A 17,870-nucleotide genomic window follows, 5' to 3' on the forward strand; every position below is an offset into this window, starting at 1 on the left:
AGGGCTAATAATATATTTGTCCTTCAACATAGTGATTATCACGATCGGCGGTGAGACGGGTGATCGCTCAGGCAGGAGAGCGAGCAAGGAACAGGCAGGCAGGCACACTTCGGGGTAAACTAGGGGTTTATTCAACGGACTCGGGACAGGAAACATCAGACAATAACTAACCTCAATGATAGGCAAGGAACTAAGGTAAGACACAGACTGAAATAGACCAGACAACAGGGTACAGCTGGGTACAATCAGGGAAGCACACGTGGATAATCAGGGGGACGTGGCACACACGAGGATTGTACGAGCTGGGCGTGACATAACACCTCCCCCCCCAAACCCCCCTCAGGGAGGCGACGGACAAGACGAGGGGACCAGGACCTGCAAAACCAGAAAAAAAAAAATCAATGAAGCACAGGGAACAGGACGGACAGACAGAATTGGCACAGGGGAAGAAACCAAAACAGGACCTGACACAGGACAGGAAAGGCGGGCAGACAGACCAGGAATGGGGACAGAGAGGGAACAGGTGGAACAAAAGGGCCAGGAGTGAACGGAGGGAATACAGGAGGACGAGGAGCAGGGATGGGAGGAACAAAGGGACGAGGGACAGAGACAGGAAACCAGGGAGAGAAGGAGGGGGAATAAAGGGGAGCTCGAGGGAGCCCCAGCGGACGATGGGGAGCAGCCGGAGGGGCTGCAGGCGGCCGAGAGGCCGGAGCTGGAGGGGACCTTGGAGCGGCAGAGGAGGCAGGGCAAGGGACTGATGGAGGGGCCGAGGAGGGAGGTGGAGGGAGACCCAGGGAAGGGGACGAGGGAGCTGGAGGGGACTCTGGCGAGGGCAAAGAGAGGGGGGGAGCCGCAACAGGCGGCGACGTCCTTCGACGCACTGGAGTGGGGGGAACCGCAGGCGGCTGAGGAGCCGCGTCCGGGGAACCCGCAGGCGCCCGACGAGGAGCCGGAGGAGGGAGCGAGGCAGGGCGATGAGGCTGTGGAGGGGGACCTACAGGCGACAACCGAGCCCCAGCGCAGGCGAGGGAGGGCGAGCCAGGGGGAAGGGTAGGAGGGATCCCAGCCCTGCGTCTATGTCCTCTCCCCTTGTGGGACACAGACATATGGACCCTTGGTGGGGGTTGAGCCCGCCGGGGCGAGGGCTGAGGAGTCATTAGGAAGGTCCCCGAGGGGTCCCATTCCAGGTCCTCTACCTCCAAGGAGGGAGGAGCGGTGGTTGAACTGTCCGGGACCTCCTCGGGGACTGGGGCAGGAGGGACAGGAGTGGGGTAAGGAACAAGAGCCCCAGGGGGGACAGTCACTTGAGGCGGAGGGAGCGCCTCGGGCTACTCAGGATGCGCAGATGCAGCATGCAGAGGAGGCGGCTGCTCGGGCTGCGTAGATGCAGCATGCAGAGGAGGCGGCTGCTCGGGCGCTGTAGCAGGAGCCGGGGATCTCCGGAGTTGGATCAGCTTCCGGAGGCCCTCTACTATCCTACCAGGTCCCCCGGGGGAGAGGCAGGAGAGAATGCGGCGAACTCCCGCCTCAGCTATACGGAGAGCTGGTCCTCCTCCGGGGAGCCCTGTACAGCCGGTTCGTCCGTTACCCTCCAATAGAGCTCCTGGAGGGTGAAGAACTGGTTAACCATGGCCTTAGGCATAGCCAGAACCTCCATTGGGGACTCAGTGGTAGCGGTAGGTAGTTGCGATGGGAGCGCCTCGGTCCGGGCCGCCGTAGGCGGCGGGACGGGCAGGTCCCGCGCAAGCGAGACGGGCATGCCCCTTTTTTTGGATCCGGGATACCCCGGGGGATGGGGTCTCGCACCGCACTGATCCCTTTACTGGCCAGTCGCTCTGGCCGGAAACAATACCACTCAAGGGACGGTGGTAGCTCCCTGGTGAGCGACACCGACTCTCGGAGCAGGAGGGGTTCCTCCTCCTCCTCAATATCAGTCGGGTGCCAAACCTCGGCGAGAGCGTAGGCTCCCAGGCTGATCGTCGGCTCTTCTGGCTTCCTCCTTCTCCTCTGCTTTTCCCTCTTGTTTCGGTCTATCATTCTGTCACGATCGGCAGTGAGACAGGTGATCGCTCAGGCAGGTGAGCAAGCAAGGAACAGGCAGGGACAGGAAACATCAGACAATAACTAAATTCAATGACAGACAAGGAACTAAGGTAAGACACAGACTGAAATAGACCAGACAACAGGGTACAGCTGGGTACAATCAGGGAAGCACACGTGGATAATCAGGGGGGCGTGGCACACACGAGGATTGTACGAGCTGGACGTGACAGTGATAAACTGCAGCATTAATAAAGTACATATTCATACATCAAAAACTAACAAAATAGCTAACAGATACAAAAACCTCTAAGCCAACACAAGGTGCTAATTCATACTTGTTTTTCGTCACATTGTCCACAGCAGTAATTGCTCTGCATTCTCTAAAGGTCACTCTCTACACAGTTTACATCAGCTTCTTAATAGAGTCCTAATATTTACATTCTCTATGCGTTATGAAGCGCTAAATAATATTCTATACTACATCCCTGGCTGGGACGTTCTTCACCCTCCAAGGCCTTTTCTGGAAGGTGATGGATTTAACAGTGCATGACTCCCCAGAGGCTGCCCAGTTGTGCACACAGCTTCAACGGGAGTTTGCAGCATTCACCCCAACTTCACCACCACACAAGCTAGACAAAATAGCAGAGAACCTGCGGAGGCTACTCCGGTTAAGGACAGAGCAGGCTCCCTCGACAGGTGAGGCCGTGCCCGCACCTGAGACACCTTCCCTTGCAATTGCACTTGATGCTCTGCTCTCCGCGGTTTCTGCACCGGCGACTAATGATCCATCCTCCGTGGTTCCTGTGCTAGCGGGCCTGGCAGCACCCCCTGTAGTTCCTGCTCTACCTATCCCTGAGGTTCCTGCGCCTCCACCGCCCGAGGTCCCTGCACCGGCAGTTCCTTCTGCAACACTACCCGAGGTCACTGCGCTGGCAATTCCTGCTGCGACGTTGCCCAAGGTCCCTGCGCCAGAGGTTCCTGCTGTGACGCCACCCAAGGTCCCTGCTGAGTCGCCAGTTAATGTTCTTGACCTGCCCATGCTTGATGTTCCTGACCTGCCCGTGCTTGATGTTCCTGACCTGCTAGTCCTGGCAGCTGACACACCGCCCTCAGAGGCTCTGGCTGTGTCACCGCCCATAGAGGCTCCGATTCTGCCCGGCCCTTCTCTGCCCGTCCCAGAGGTTCCCACTCCATCAATGCTGGCTCTGGTGTATGTACCTCAGGCTCCAGTCCCGATGGCTAACGCGCTGCCCACAAAGGCTCCTGCTCTGCCCATCCCTGATATTCCAGCTTCACCCATCCCTGATGTTCCAGCTCCAGATTCAGTCCCCCCAGCTCCTGACCCTGCTCCTCTGGCCCCAGTCCCTGTCTCCGAGGAGGTACCTGATTGCCAGACCATTGTTCCTCCTCCCTTGCTGGAAGAAGAGGAGGAGCTTGAATGGGACCCCTCAGAGATTTCCCTCATGGCCTCATTGGACCCCTCCGGGGGAGTGACTCGCCTGTGTGGAGGTCCCCTCTGACTTCCTCCTCGCCTCCTCCGCCTGCCTTCTCTGCCTTTACAAGGTCCCCTCCTGCACCTACCTCACTGTCGCTGACGGTCCCTCCGACTCCGGTCTTGAGGTCGCCTGCTGCCCCTGCGGCTTCCACCGCTCGCCCACAGGGGTTTCCTCGGGCTCTCCGTTGTCCCCTATCTTTTCCATTCCGACCTCCAGTATCTCCTTCTCATCCCTCTGTGCCTCCTGTGTTCACTCCCGGTCCATTTGTTCCTCCTGTTAGTGTTCCCCCTGTGTCTCCTTTTTTGGTGCCCCTAGGCCTGTCTATATTTTTAGGGAGACTGTGTGTACATCACAAGGGGGGAGGGAGGAGAATGATGAACAGGTAGGTCGAGAGAGCTGAGTGAATGTAGGTCGTAGACGTAGAACAGGGCGTAACACAGTTCATAGAGGCGGCATCACCTGAAGTGACGGTGTCTAACCGCTTTCAGGTGCTTCCAGCTTTAGAGCCGGAAGAAACTGGGGAGGCAGGTGGGCTCTTGGGCACCAAGGAGCCACCTACCCCCCAAGAAGAGGGAGGTTACAGTAGTAGGGGATTCAATTATTAGAGCTGTAGTTAGTGTAGATAGTTATGTGTGCACCTGTGATAGAGGGTCCCGTATGGTGTCTTGCCTGCCTGGTACCCAGGTAAGAGACCTTCCGAATCGTGTGGACAGGCTTTTGGCCCCAGTCGGAGTGGATCCAGTGGTCATGGTGCATGTTGGCACCAATGACATAGGAAAGGGCAGGAGGGCTGTTCTGCAGGATAAATTTATAGAAGCCATGGATAAGCTTAGAAGCAGAACATCCACAGTGGTATTCTCTGGAATACTTCCCGTGCCACATGCAAGCCAGGCTAAGTTAACTGAGATAAGGAGATTAAACATGCTAAATGGGTGGTGTAGGAAAGAGTGGTTTAGGTTTATGGGGCACTGGATGACCTTCTGAAACGGGTGAGACATGTTCAAGCTGGGCAGGTTGCATCTGAACCAGAGGAGAAACAGTGTATTGGGGAGGTAAATGTGTATAGTAGTTGAGGAATGTTTAAACTAGGGACTTGGGGGGGCAGGGAGGTTAATTAAGAATATAGGTGGGGGGAGACAGAAAGCCCAAATTAATATTAAAAGTGACCACTATAAAAGGCCTCCCCATTGCAGTCTGTACTGCAAAGGAGTACAGTGTAACACTAGTAGTACAGTGATACACTGAGCAGCCTAGCCTAGCCTGCAGGACTTGGTCTCTTTCATGTACGGCCATAGCGCAGATTTTCTGCATTTAAAGATGAAAGTGTGTCTAATATTCTAAAAAATATGATATTCTCAATTAATACAACTTATATTGTCACTAAAAGCTCAATTATTTTTGCCTATAAGTGTTTTGTATGGGGGTATTTTAGGGCTGGAAAACCAATTAATCCCTTTCCCATTATTTCTTATGGGAAAATTTGTTTGTACCCAGAAGAAATTGTACCCACGAGCTGTGTCTTCAAACCAATTACGCTCGTGGGTACAGGTATCACTGTATTAGAAAAAAATCCATGATTTACAGGCTTAATTTCATCAGACTCTTATGACATTATAGGAATAACAGAACCATGGATGAGTGACAATGATGGAGAAGAATATAATATGGATGGTTACATGTTGTTCCATAGAGACCGGATAGAAAAGAAGGTAGGTGGTGTTGCAGTATACTTAAAAGAAAACTTGCAGGCAAGGGAGCTCACTGATAAAAATAAAAGTACAGAAGCTGTATGGATAAATAGATGCTAAAATCTCAAATAGCCTAATTGTCTGTGTTTGTGAAAGAGCACCTAATGTAGCTGCAAAGGAAAGCAGAATGTTATATGACGATATCAGGATTATGAGTAATAAAAATTATGTGGTGGTTATGGGTGATTTTAATTTACCTGGGATGCAATGGGACACAGTCTCTGGCTCTTCGGTAAATGAACTTGAGATGGTGGAATTAGTACAAGAATGTTTTTTGACTCAGTTTGTTAATACCTCAACCAGGGGAGAAGCCCTTCTTTATCTTGTTTTCTCTAATAACCAGGATTGGATTAGAAATTTAGAGGTTTTAGAACCACTGGACGGTAGTAAACATGGTTACATTTAAGGTTAATTTTAGTGTCTGAAGACCAAAGGTCAAAACAAACCATGTTAGGAAGACTGACTTTAATGGTGTGAGACTGAATCTATAAACTATAAACTGGATGGAGTTAAATAGCAAAACAGTTGAAGAGGCATGGGAATTTTTTAAAAGCACATTGTTGCAAGTGCAAGAGGACTTCATCTCTGTTTCCTTCAAAACTAAATCTAGGAAACTACAACCAAGATGGTTTACTACAGAAATTAAGAATAAAATCAGGAGGAAGAGGGCGCTCTTCCACAAATGGAAGACAACTAATGATTTCAAAATAAAGCAGGAGTTTCTAAGTCTACAAGTTGAGTTAAAAATAACATTAGACTCGCTAAGAGGAATGTAGAAAGGAAGATTGTATTGGAGACTAAGGATGACATTAAAAGTTTCTTACAGTATTTTAACTCCAAAAGAACTCTAAAAGCTGAAATCACTAATTTTCAGGATAGTAAGGGCCTTATAATTGAAAATGAAATTGATATAGTAAATGAGTTTAATGATTATTTTACACCGGTGTTCACAGTAGAGAACATGAGTTACCACCATTCAGTACGAATACAGCGTCGTCTTTGACCAATATATGTATAACAGAGGCTGATGTGGTACTAAGCCTAGCTGAGCTCAAAATAAATAAATTGCAGGGCCCTAATGGCATCTTACCTATAATTCTAAAAGAGATGAGAGATATTATTAGCCAACCTTTACTATTCCAGAAATCCTTATCTGCTGGTGTGATACCTCCTGATTGGAAGCATGCTAATATAACGCCCATATTCAGAAAAGGGGATAGAAGTAATCCAGCAAACTACAGGCCAATCAGTTTAACTTGCATAACTGGAAACGTGATGGAAGCTATAATCCAAGTGAAAATGGTAGATTCAGATCTGGATTCAAATAACATTGAGAGTTAGCCAACATAAATTTAGGAGATGTTTGTCAGGGTCAGCTCCTGTTGTTCCACTCTGCGTCCCTTCCCCGTTTCGCCAGCAGGTGTTGCTGGTCATCCCGTCCCTCCTGTTGTCAGTCTTTGTGTTTTCCCCTGTAAAGTCTGTAAGATACTAGAAGATGATATATGTAGTTTGTGTTTAGTTCTTTACTTGCCTGTCAACCTGCTCCTGGTAACCCTAATCCTTTTGTTGTTCAGCCTTAGTTATCCCTTTTCAGTTTTACCCCTCGTGGTCTGATTTTTTTTTTGTAGTTATTTCTAGTGTCTTTCTGTTTAAATAAACCCAAATTTGGCTGGTGAGCCGCAACTGGGTCATCCACCATCCAGCTGCCTGCATCATGCCACGTCCACACACCAAATCCACCCGGATCTCTAACATGTTTAACTAATCTATTTGAGTTCTTTGAAGAAGCTACAAGAGCAATTTATCATAAAAAGGCCTATGATGTGATCTACTTAGATTTCCAGAAGGCCTTTGATGTTGTCCCCCACAAATGGCTCTTGCTAAAGCTCAAAGCTGCAGGGATTTTAGGAACTGTAGTAGCTTGGATCAAAAACTAGTTAACAGAAGCGGGTAGTTATCACACAGTGGGGTACTGGAGGGTTCAATTTTAGGACAACTATTGTTCCTAATATACATTAATGATATTGACACCAATACATGCAGCAAACTGGTTAAATTTGCAGATAACACCAAGGTGGGTGGTGTAGCACATACTGATCTAGCAGAAAAGAGGCTACAACAGGATCTTGATTTAATCAGCAACTGGACTGATACCTGGCAGATGAAATTTAACATAGATAAATGTAAGGTAATCCATACAGGGAGCAGAAATATAAAGTACAGATATTTTATGGGTTCCACTGAAATAAAGGTAGCTGATTATGAGAAAGACCTCGGTGTGTATGTTAATGCTTCCATGTCCCACTCTTGCCAGCGTGGGAAGCAAATGCCAATAGGATGTTGGGTTATGTCTCTCTGCATGTGGAGTTTAAGTCAAGGGACGTGATGCTATGATTATATAATTCCTTAGTAAGACCCCACCTAGAATATCATGTGCAGGTTTGATCACCATACCTTAAAAAGGACATTGCTGCCTTGGAAATGGGGCACCGTACGGCTATAAGAATGATTCCTGGTCTTAGAGGAATGTCTTATGATGAGAGCTTAGCTGGGCTGAATCTGTTTAGCCTCAAGCAAAGGAGACTAAGGGGGATATGATCCAGGTGTATAAGATTCTAACAGGTCGGGATGCTGTTCAGAAGAATGCCTACTTCGATATTTGTTTAAGTACTGGAACTCGTGGCCATAGGCGGAAATTAGCGGTAGAACATTTAAAAATGCACTTGAGAAAGCAATTCTTTACACAGCGTGTAGTTAGAGTATCGAGTAGTCCCCCTGTTAGTGTAGCGCAAGCTAAAACCCTTGATTCCTTTAAATCGGAGCTAGATAAGATTTTAACAACTCTGAGCTATTAGTTGGATTTTCCCCAAATTTTATATAATATAATTTTATAGAATTTATTATTATTTTGAACTTTGCTAAGTTCTAGATCTCCACTTTTCGTCGTTATATTGGGCCCCAAGTCACATTCGCTGTCTTAGCTGGATTTGAACTTATGTTTATATTCTTTTAGTCTCTTGTAGCTTCTACTTCCATTTCTGGCATTGTCAGCTCAGTGGAGGGTTCACAGAAATGTAAAATTTTTACATTTTACAAATGTTATCTTGAAGCAGTTATAAGAGTTTACTATAGTAGCTTCCAGACAATGTTGTACAAGTCAATATAACAGTTCAAATATCGCAACAAATAAAATTTATGATATGCTTGCAGTGGAATATTCAACTGACATTGACACATTTGAGGGCAGTTAACATGCATCCGTAAGACGTGCAACAGGAAGACAGCAGAGTGAGGAGGCAAACAGTCACCACTTGGGAGGCTGAGTGTATAGTTTAATTCATTTAGTACGTTAACTTTGTTATTGGCAGTCGAAATCTCCCTTTCTGTTCCTTATGAGAGGGTGTATGGATATACAAGTAAGTGTTGCATTACTTGTGCCCTTGAGAGGTAAAGTGGGCTATCCCACATTTTTTAGCCCTACCCCCTTTTTATTGAATATTTTCAATTGGATAAGTTGTTATTATCTAAGTCATACCTCTGTGCTACTTATGATATATATCAATTGTAGGGTATAGGCACACTGATTTTTTTTTTTTTTTAAACTTCAACTTTCTCAAAACTTTGTTATGCTCCCTCCACTGGCTTCCTGTAGCTGCCCACATCAGATTCATAACACTTATGCTCGCTTACAAAGTCAAAAATATCACCTTCTACCTAAAAGAACTTCTCACCCCAGAATGCACCATGTTCTCTCAAGGCACAAGGAAGACATGCACCTAGACTCTTCTCTGCTTTGGCACCTATGTTGTCCGATCAGCTGAGTCATTGGGTGCCTTCAAATGATGACTAAAAACCTACCTCTTTTGGAAGTATTTGGATTAGCACTTCCAGGATTATACTCCTTATTATAAAATAAATATTATTTTTAAAATGGTATTACGTGCAAACAAAGTGTTTTAGAGTGATAGTATTCTTAGCCAGGTTCTATTGAACTAGTATCAGAATGCATTCACTGATGTGACTTATTAAAAGTCGTGCTGGCTAAGAGCACATGCCAAATGCAGTAAATGTAAATGTAAATATTAATCTGAATAAAAAATTAGGTGAAAATGTCTCTGGGTGAAGTACATCCTTAACAAAGTTCAACATTCAAGAGATTTATTTGCCATTTGTACATGCACAGACAGTATTGGTACATAGGAATTTTCGTGCAAAGCTCTTAAAGGTGCTTCACTCATTATGCAAGACTGTATTGCAACAACTCCATACAGGTCACAGCGGAATTGTTCACATGAAAGAATTAGCAAGGAGCTACTTCTGGTGGCCAGGAGTGGATTGGGAGATTGAGAACGTGGCCAAGACCTGCCACACATGCCAGCAGGTTTGGAACGCCCTACAGTTAGCTCCCCTGCATCCCTGGGAGTTTCTAGAAGAACACTGGCAGCGAGATTACATAGCTTTTGCGGGACCTGTAGAAGGGCGTATACTACTAACAGTGGTAGATGCCCACAGTAAATGGCCTGAAGTGGCAATCATGCAGTCCACCACTACTGCCAAAACCATCGAAAAAATAGGCAAAATGTTCAGCCGTTTTGGTTCGCCCCTACAATTGGTGTCCGACAATGATCCCCAGCTAGTGTCACACGAAATGTCCGCTTTTCTACAGCCACTAATGGATTGGCTGAAAGGTTTGTTCAAACCCTAAAACATGCGCTGAAGGCCTCTCAGGGCAGAGTCCTGTACCGGGTCAGGTACACAGATAGTTGTTGAAACGGGCAGATTTTAATGTTACGGGCAGGTATGCAGGCAGGTAATTCATTACACATGGGTGGATAGCAAGTCAATCAAAACAGTATTGTAGCCTGCAAAAATAACATATAAGTTATTAAATAAATATCTATGTATTAGACTATCATGTACAATTTGTCATCATCACAGTGTGTTCAGTATGTCGGGGGTACCTTAGATAACCGCCTTGAAAAACATTCACATACACCTAGCGAGCGGCACTACAGGACTCGTGCTCCCGTGAGGCATTGCAGTAGGGACTAAGTTGCATTAATTGCGGGTATTTGTTTATGTTTTAGGAAAGATTAGAGGAGGAGTAGTTGCTTTAAAATAGAAGTAGGGAATTGTTGAAAAATTTTTGTGTTTGTGTTTTAATAAACAATTGATTTGGGTCCTTCTCGCCAATCACCCTCCTCCAGAACGTTAGCAAGTGGGGAGCTGTTTGATTGTTTGTGGCGTGTTCTGTATTCTCTGTGTGCAAAACTGCTCTTCGAGGCTCGTTGAGCTGAGAAATAAAGAATCCTAGCCGGAGCGTGTCGTCGTATTCTCTCTTTCACACTCGTCACAGTATGGATAGCTTAGATCTATCTGATTTGATTTTGTGTTAAATGGACTATTTCGTTTCATTTCAAAATTCATGTAGGCCTAGTGCTGTTGAGAGGTGCATAGAAAAAATAATTGTGTGTAATTTACCACGGGTACGGGCGGGTAACGGGCGGAATGTTAACGGGCCCGGGCGGGTGCGAATTTAATTTTGAAATAATCACGGGTGCACAGGCGGGTGTGGTGCTGTACAGGCGGGTGTGGTGCTGTACTACTGGGTGTGGGCGGGTGCAGGTCTCCAAAAGTGGACCCGTGCAGGACTCTGTCTCAGGGTAATGGAACATTTCATCAGCACTTGCACCAATTCTTGTTAACCTAACGTAATACTCCCGATGCCACCACAAAGGGTCTCACCAGCAACCCTGATGTTCAAAAGGGATCTGAAGACCAATTTCGACCTACTGAAACCAGCAGTGGTGAAGGACACTGTTCAACGTCAGCAGGAAAACCAAATTCAGCAAAGGGGGATGCAAGCCATGGACAGAACCTTCTCTCCTGGCGACCACGTGTTGGTGAGGAATTATAGTATGGGACCATGATGGGTTCAGGGGACTGTTGTGGCACAGACAGGCCCTGTTTCATATACTGTCCAGACTATTGAAGGCCGCATATGGCATGTCGACCAGCTTCTGCAGTCTGTGGCGGCAAGAAAACCTGCGTTGTTTCCGGGTGAGTGTGCTGGAGATTCAGCAGGAGACTATGCCACTGGCCAAAGCTCACCCCCGGAAGCTGCCTCTATTCCCGAGGTGCCTATTCCTGACTCTACACCAGAAGTGGTAGAGCCTGCACCTCTGTCCCCAGCGATTGTACTGTCACACCTTAGTGATGGTATAGCTGACGTCCCCAGTGGGTGCCGATACCTGGACAGGAAGCGTCAGCCTCCCAAACGCATGGACTTATGAACTTTACAGTAAACCGCACCCAAATTCTTGGGGCAGAATAATCTCCATGGGTGTTGTTATGGGATGAGGTAGTCTGCCATCAACTCTTAGGTTCACATTTGGTTTGTGTTTAGTATGTTGAAGTTAAAGAAAAAAAAAGGTGGGTGTGGGCATTGTTTATGGGGTTTCTGAGTGTCTTTGTTGAAAAGTTATTTTATCTGCAGTAGGAATGTTTATTTAGTCACTTCATTTAGGCAATTGTGGCTGTATCTAATGTTGGTAATAGTAATTGTGGGGACATTTGTTTTAAGGGGAAGGAGATTTTATGTCTTACTGTGCTTACTGTAGGAGAGGTGAAGTGCATGATGGGAATTTGGATGTGTGTGTTAGTTTTCCGGGAAGTCGAGTAAAAGAAAAAACACGTTGGAGATTGCAAGTGTTCCGAGTGTTTATTCGTGCTCATTACAAGTTCCAAAACTTTTTCCGGAACATAACACACTCATTCAGCCGTATCTACGCGCTCGTGTCTGCACAGTACTCACTCGCTTGGCAGGTTGAGTTTTGAGACTTTGAAGGCAGGAACAGTGGCTGATTTCTCCACTTTTTGATTGGTCACTTTGAATCCTGTGACTGGCTATTTGGCTTTGAAGAAGAAGAAAATCACTGAGCAGTCAATGACAGATCAGCCAGATTTACACTCTTTTACAGTCTACATGCCAGAGCAAGGAAGTCTTACAATAAGCTAACATCTTTAAGAGATCCTATTTTAATATTGCACATTTGAGGTGGCATTCAGAATCATATGTGTGTGTGTGTGTTTTTTTTTTTTACCTTACAGGGACATCATGAGATGCTTCTTGTGTGACACCTTGGTAATGAGAAACCTTTTTATAAGCCATCAATTAGGACTAAACCAGCTGATATTAAATTACACTGATAGAGGGCAGGATTTCTTTCTAAATACTGATAGATTTAAGTTTCTTGGCTTTCCATGCCTTTTTGCACCTCCCTTTCGTCACATGTTCAATACTTATTCCCTGTGTCATTTCACTTTATTACAAATAATTTAATTTACATGTCAGGAGATGTAAGCCAAAACGTAAAGCACTGCACTGTATCACCCCCCATTGGCTATCTGGGTTGGATGGGATTTGTCTGAGTAGTGGGTAGAAATCAACACTTCCCCACCAAATTTAGTAGGTCTAGCTTGTATAGTTTAGGGTGGCCATTTTGTTTAGGGAAGTAAAAGAATAATAATCATAAAAGAGAAGAATAAAAATAGTGGTCCATAGCATGTAAAAACTCGTGACTAAAACAATAGTGGTCCATAGCATTATGTGTTTTGGACCCATAACTAATAATAATAAATAATAATAATTGCATATTTTGTATGTGTTAACGTTAGGTGCAGCGGTGTTAATTTGCATATGCCATAATACTCTGCATAGACTTTTAAACAGCTCCATGTGTTTAACAAATAAGCTAAAATATGTAACTGAAATGGTGTGGATCAAATAAAATCATATACTGTGATTTTACGTGGCCTACCACTTTGTGGCTGAGTTGCTGCTGTTCCCAGTTGTGTCCATTTTGTTATAATACCATTAACGGTTGAATGTGGAATATTTAGTAGCGAAGAAATTTCATGAATGAACTTATTGCACAGGAGGCATCCTATCATGGTACCACGCTCCACAGAGCAACCCATTCTTTCGTTAATGTCTGTAGAAACAGTCTGCATGCCTAGGTGCTTGATTTTATACACCTGTGGCTATGGAAGTGATCGGAACATTCAGTGATTTGGAGGGGTGTCCCAATACTTTTGGTAATATAGTGTATGTGTCCTTGGTATTAAATTGTTTGTATTTGTACTGTAATATTATGCAATGAAGTTCTATTAAAAAAAAGAAAGAAAAACATGCTCTTCTTATTATGATTGTACCAATTGCAATCGGTTGCTCTCATAAAAATGGCACTGGCTGTTTGGATGGGTTTCCTGAGAGGACACCTCTGTTTAAATCTGTAATCATGTTCGCTTCGAATAAACCCCACTCCAAGCATACTGAAAAAAAAGATTTGGATAGATTTAATTAATTTTAGGCAAGTGGATGCATGAAATTAATTTATCTATAAACAGATATAAATAGTTTGTTGAACTTAAAAATTTGGGTACTTCCAGCTCAGAAATTTTATGTCATATAAACTAATTTTAGGGGGCAGCATGGTGGTGCAGTGGTTAGCACTGTTGCCTCACACCTCTGGGACCCGGGTTTGAATCTCCGCCTGGGTTACATGTGTGTGGAGTTTGCATGTTCTCCCCATGTCGTCGTGGGGTTTCCTCCGGGTACTCCGGTTTCCCCCCACAGTCCAAAAACATGCTGAGGCTAATTGGAGTTACTAAATTGCCCATAGTGAATGGTGTGTGAGTGTGCTCTGCGATGGGCTGGCCCCCCACCCTGCCTTGTGCCCATTGCTTCCGGGATAGGCTCCAGACCCCCCGCGACCCATTAGGATAAGTGGTTTGGAAAATGAATGAATGGATGGATGGATGGATGGATGGATAGATGGATAAACTAATTTTACTAGAATGTTATTAATTTTAATTCCCATGTTCAATCTACTTAAAAGTAATATATATATTTGATTGCTATTAACCTATACCCATCCATCCATTTTCCAAACCGCTTATCCTACTGGGTCGCGGGGGGTCTGGAGCCTATCCCGGAAGCAATGAGCACGAGGCAGGGAACAACCCAGGATGGGGGGCCAGCCCATCACAGGGCACACTCACACACCATTCACTCTGACATACACACCTATGGGCAATTTAGCAACTCCAATTAGCCTCAGCATGTTTTTGGACTGTGGGGGGAAACCGGAGTACCCTGAGGAAACCCCATGATGACATGGGGAGAACATGCAAACTCCACACACATGTAACACAGGCGGAGACTCGAACCCGGGCCTCAGAGGTGTGAGGCAACAATGCTAACCACTGCACCACCATGCCGCCCCGTAAGTGAGTCTTTAATTAATATTAAATCTTGCCTTGGCTATGCCATGCATTTTTGTTTTGATAACCAGCCTCACTTACATGTTAGCTGTCTTTATGACTGTAACTTATAAGCTAATTAGTGCTTAGTAATGGGTCCAAAATGTAGTGCTGCCAGTGTGTAGAGTAGTAACTTTATACATAATGTAGCATAATTTAGATGGTTTGTATATTAGGCCTGTGTAAAAAGTCTGAACGATGTGTGAGTGTGCCTAGTGATGGGTTGTGCAGTTATTCCCGGCCTTAATTGCATTTGGAGCGTTTGGGATAGGCTCTAGACCCCTCGCAATCACAAAAAGGATGAGCAGTTTTATAAAATGCATGGATGAAAAAGTCTAGATAGTAAACGACAATTTGTCATACAAATCATATAGGACAGTATCATTTATGCATATATTAAAAAGACGTGGTTTGGCATCCCTCTACTTTGGACACTAGAAAGTCTGCAGTTCACATTCTGAGAAATTCCTGTTTTACCCTTTTGTTTGTGGCTCTATTGCAAACGTAGGATGTGCACATTTATATAGACATGGTTAATTCACAGGGGGCTGGCTAGGGTGGCCCTGGCCCACCCAATCAAAAGGCTGGTCCATCCAGCCAAGAGGAGGAAGAGAAACAAAAGTGTGTACTTAGAAAAATGTGAAAAAAACTGTTATTTTCCCGAGGATATATTTTTTCGTTTTATTTTTTGAAAAAACGTATCGTTGATTTGCACATGGGGGCAGCATGGTGGTGCAGTGGTTAGCACTGTTACCTCAGACCTCTGGGACCCAGGTTAGAGTCTCCGCCTGGGTCACATGTGTGTGGAGTTTGCATGTTCTCCCCATGTTGTCGTGGGGTTTCCTCTGGGTACTCCGGTTTCCCCCCACAGTCTAAAAACATGCTGAGGCTGATTGAGTTGCTAAATTGCCCATAGGTGTGCATGTGTGAGTGAATGGTGTGTGAGTGTGCCCTGCGATGGGCTGGCCCCCCATCCTGGGTTGTTCCCTGCCTCGTGCCCATTGCTTCCGGGATAGGCTCCGGACCCCCCGCAACCCAGTAGTAGGATAAGCGGTTTGGAAAATGGATGGATGGATGATTTGCGCATAAACGTAACAAAAATATAAATATTCTCGGACTCTGTACATACAATCACCGTTCATATGAATTGAGGCAATCATCCAATCAGTGTTAACCTTGATATTTTTATGTGACATTGGAGTGTAACGTATAATTTCAGTGGTCACCCAGTTTACTATATGTATTTCTGTAAGTCTATCTACAGAGACTTTGCTGTCTGTACATAAACTGAACATAATATCAGCGACCATTTTCCATCTTATTTGTTATCTTAATTGTTCGTACCAGTTTTCGATTTTTTATTTAGCTAAACATTTAGACATTTTGATAGGTTGCCAGCTAACTATATTGATTAGCTGAACACACTAGTTAGCTAGCCAGTCACAGGAGTTTAGCCTAAATTTATGAGCTAGAGATGTAGAAATGTATAGATTTCTGGTACCTATAAAAGCTACCACAGATACTGTGAGAGCCTCTAATGTTCATCTTAGTGGATTGGACTCTCACTCCAGTTCGGTCAAAGCCAGCCGGTTTTAAAAACTTATCCACGGCGAGAAATCGGAGGTAGAGAGAGTTTCTCTGCTGCGTGGTGTAAGTCTAGACCCTGGCTTGAATATTCCTTCAAAATAGATGCTTGCTTTTGCTTTCCCTGTCGGGTATTTAGTAGTCCCGCGTGTCATGACATGCAGTGTTTAGGGTTCAGGGCTATTCTGTGTATAATATAGCTTAAGGGTAGCCAATAAAGTAGTTAGGCAGCATTTTGTGCAAGTTTTATTTCCTGTCTGAAATGTCCTGTTTTAGTAGAAATGTTGAATTAATTAAAGTTAATTAATAAAAATTAATAAAAAAGTTTTAATTACTAAAAGTATATATGATGAAGGATGATCCACACACATGCTCATACATGCATGCATGCACACAGACACGTAAGCTACATACACAGGTGTGCACACACACAGACCCATGCATGCATAAAAACATACACACATGCTCACATAACTACACTGCACACGTGCACACACTAGATAAGATGTCAGATAACTTTATGGTGTACATGCTTGGAAATTAGGAGCTCCATAGAATGCTTCACTGTCAGAGGACTTCTGTCTCAAACATCCATTTTTTATGTATGTAATTACCACCCCCCCCCCCCCCCCCCCCCCAAAAAAAAAAAAATCTTCCTGGCCCACCCTGTTACCGAGAGCTGGAGCCGGGTCTGCACTGGTTCACATTACATAGGCAGGAAATAATACTAAATTATAAAACCCACTTAAAACAGCATATTTTAGGAGAAAAAACACAAACCAAAACACCATGTGAATTACAAAACCAAGTTCACAAGATGTTGCCTTGCTGCTCTGTTCTAAAGCGGAGCCGCCCCTTCCCGCTCAAGCGAAACCAGAATGTCTACCTTACGACATACCTGCAGTTGCACCTGCGACTTGCAACGGTGATCTGCGTGCTGGGAACTGAAGACCCCAGGGCAAGGAAAGCGAAGAAAGCCCGCCGGCCCCGAATCAGCACCGGCTTCAAGGCGGGTTACATCTGAACGCGAGAATGACGGTGCATGAAGAACCAGGTCGGGGGAGGTAGTGACACGAAGAAATGAAGCTTGAAGATCGATGTAACTTATGTTGTCGGCTTCGGCATTAAGCTATATTTTCATCTGTGTCACCATTGACAGCATGATCAAGAAACTGACGTGATTGTAAAGGTAGGCAATGAAACATGTATTTGAGACCTAAACATATGGCTCATGTTTATAATACGAACTACAGGTATCCTGTAAAAAGATTTATCGTTCTTTTCACTAATAATAATAATAATAAGGGCCCCAAAAAAAAACCTGGTTTAAAGTTAATGGTGCAGTATTTCACTGTTATTTTAAGGACAGAGGTTCCCCTTTACAGTAATACTAGTGCTTTCATTTTCTTTGCAGAAAAAAAAGGGAATATTCGTTGAGTTAAAGATGCAAAGTATAAAAAGACAAGCAAAAACTCCATTAGGCAGTGGTGTGTATATGTTGTCCCTGAATAAAGTATCAATCCGTTTTGATAATTCAGGGTTAATTGGTTGCGTAATTAAGATCTAGATGTGGGAGGGTTTTATGGTAAGTTCAGTGCATTTTGTTAAATTGAGGCTTCAAGCCAGTGAACCCGCATGAAGGTCACCTCTAGAGTCCTGAAAGAGCTTTGCT

Source organism: Brienomyrus brachyistius, chromosome 23 (assembly GCF_023856365.1).
Source record: "Brienomyrus brachyistius isolate T26 chromosome 23, BBRACH_0.4, whole genome shotgun sequence".
NCBI classification, from domain to species: Eukaryota; Metazoa; Chordata; class Actinopteri; order Osteoglossiformes; family Mormyridae; genus Brienomyrus; species Brienomyrus brachyistius.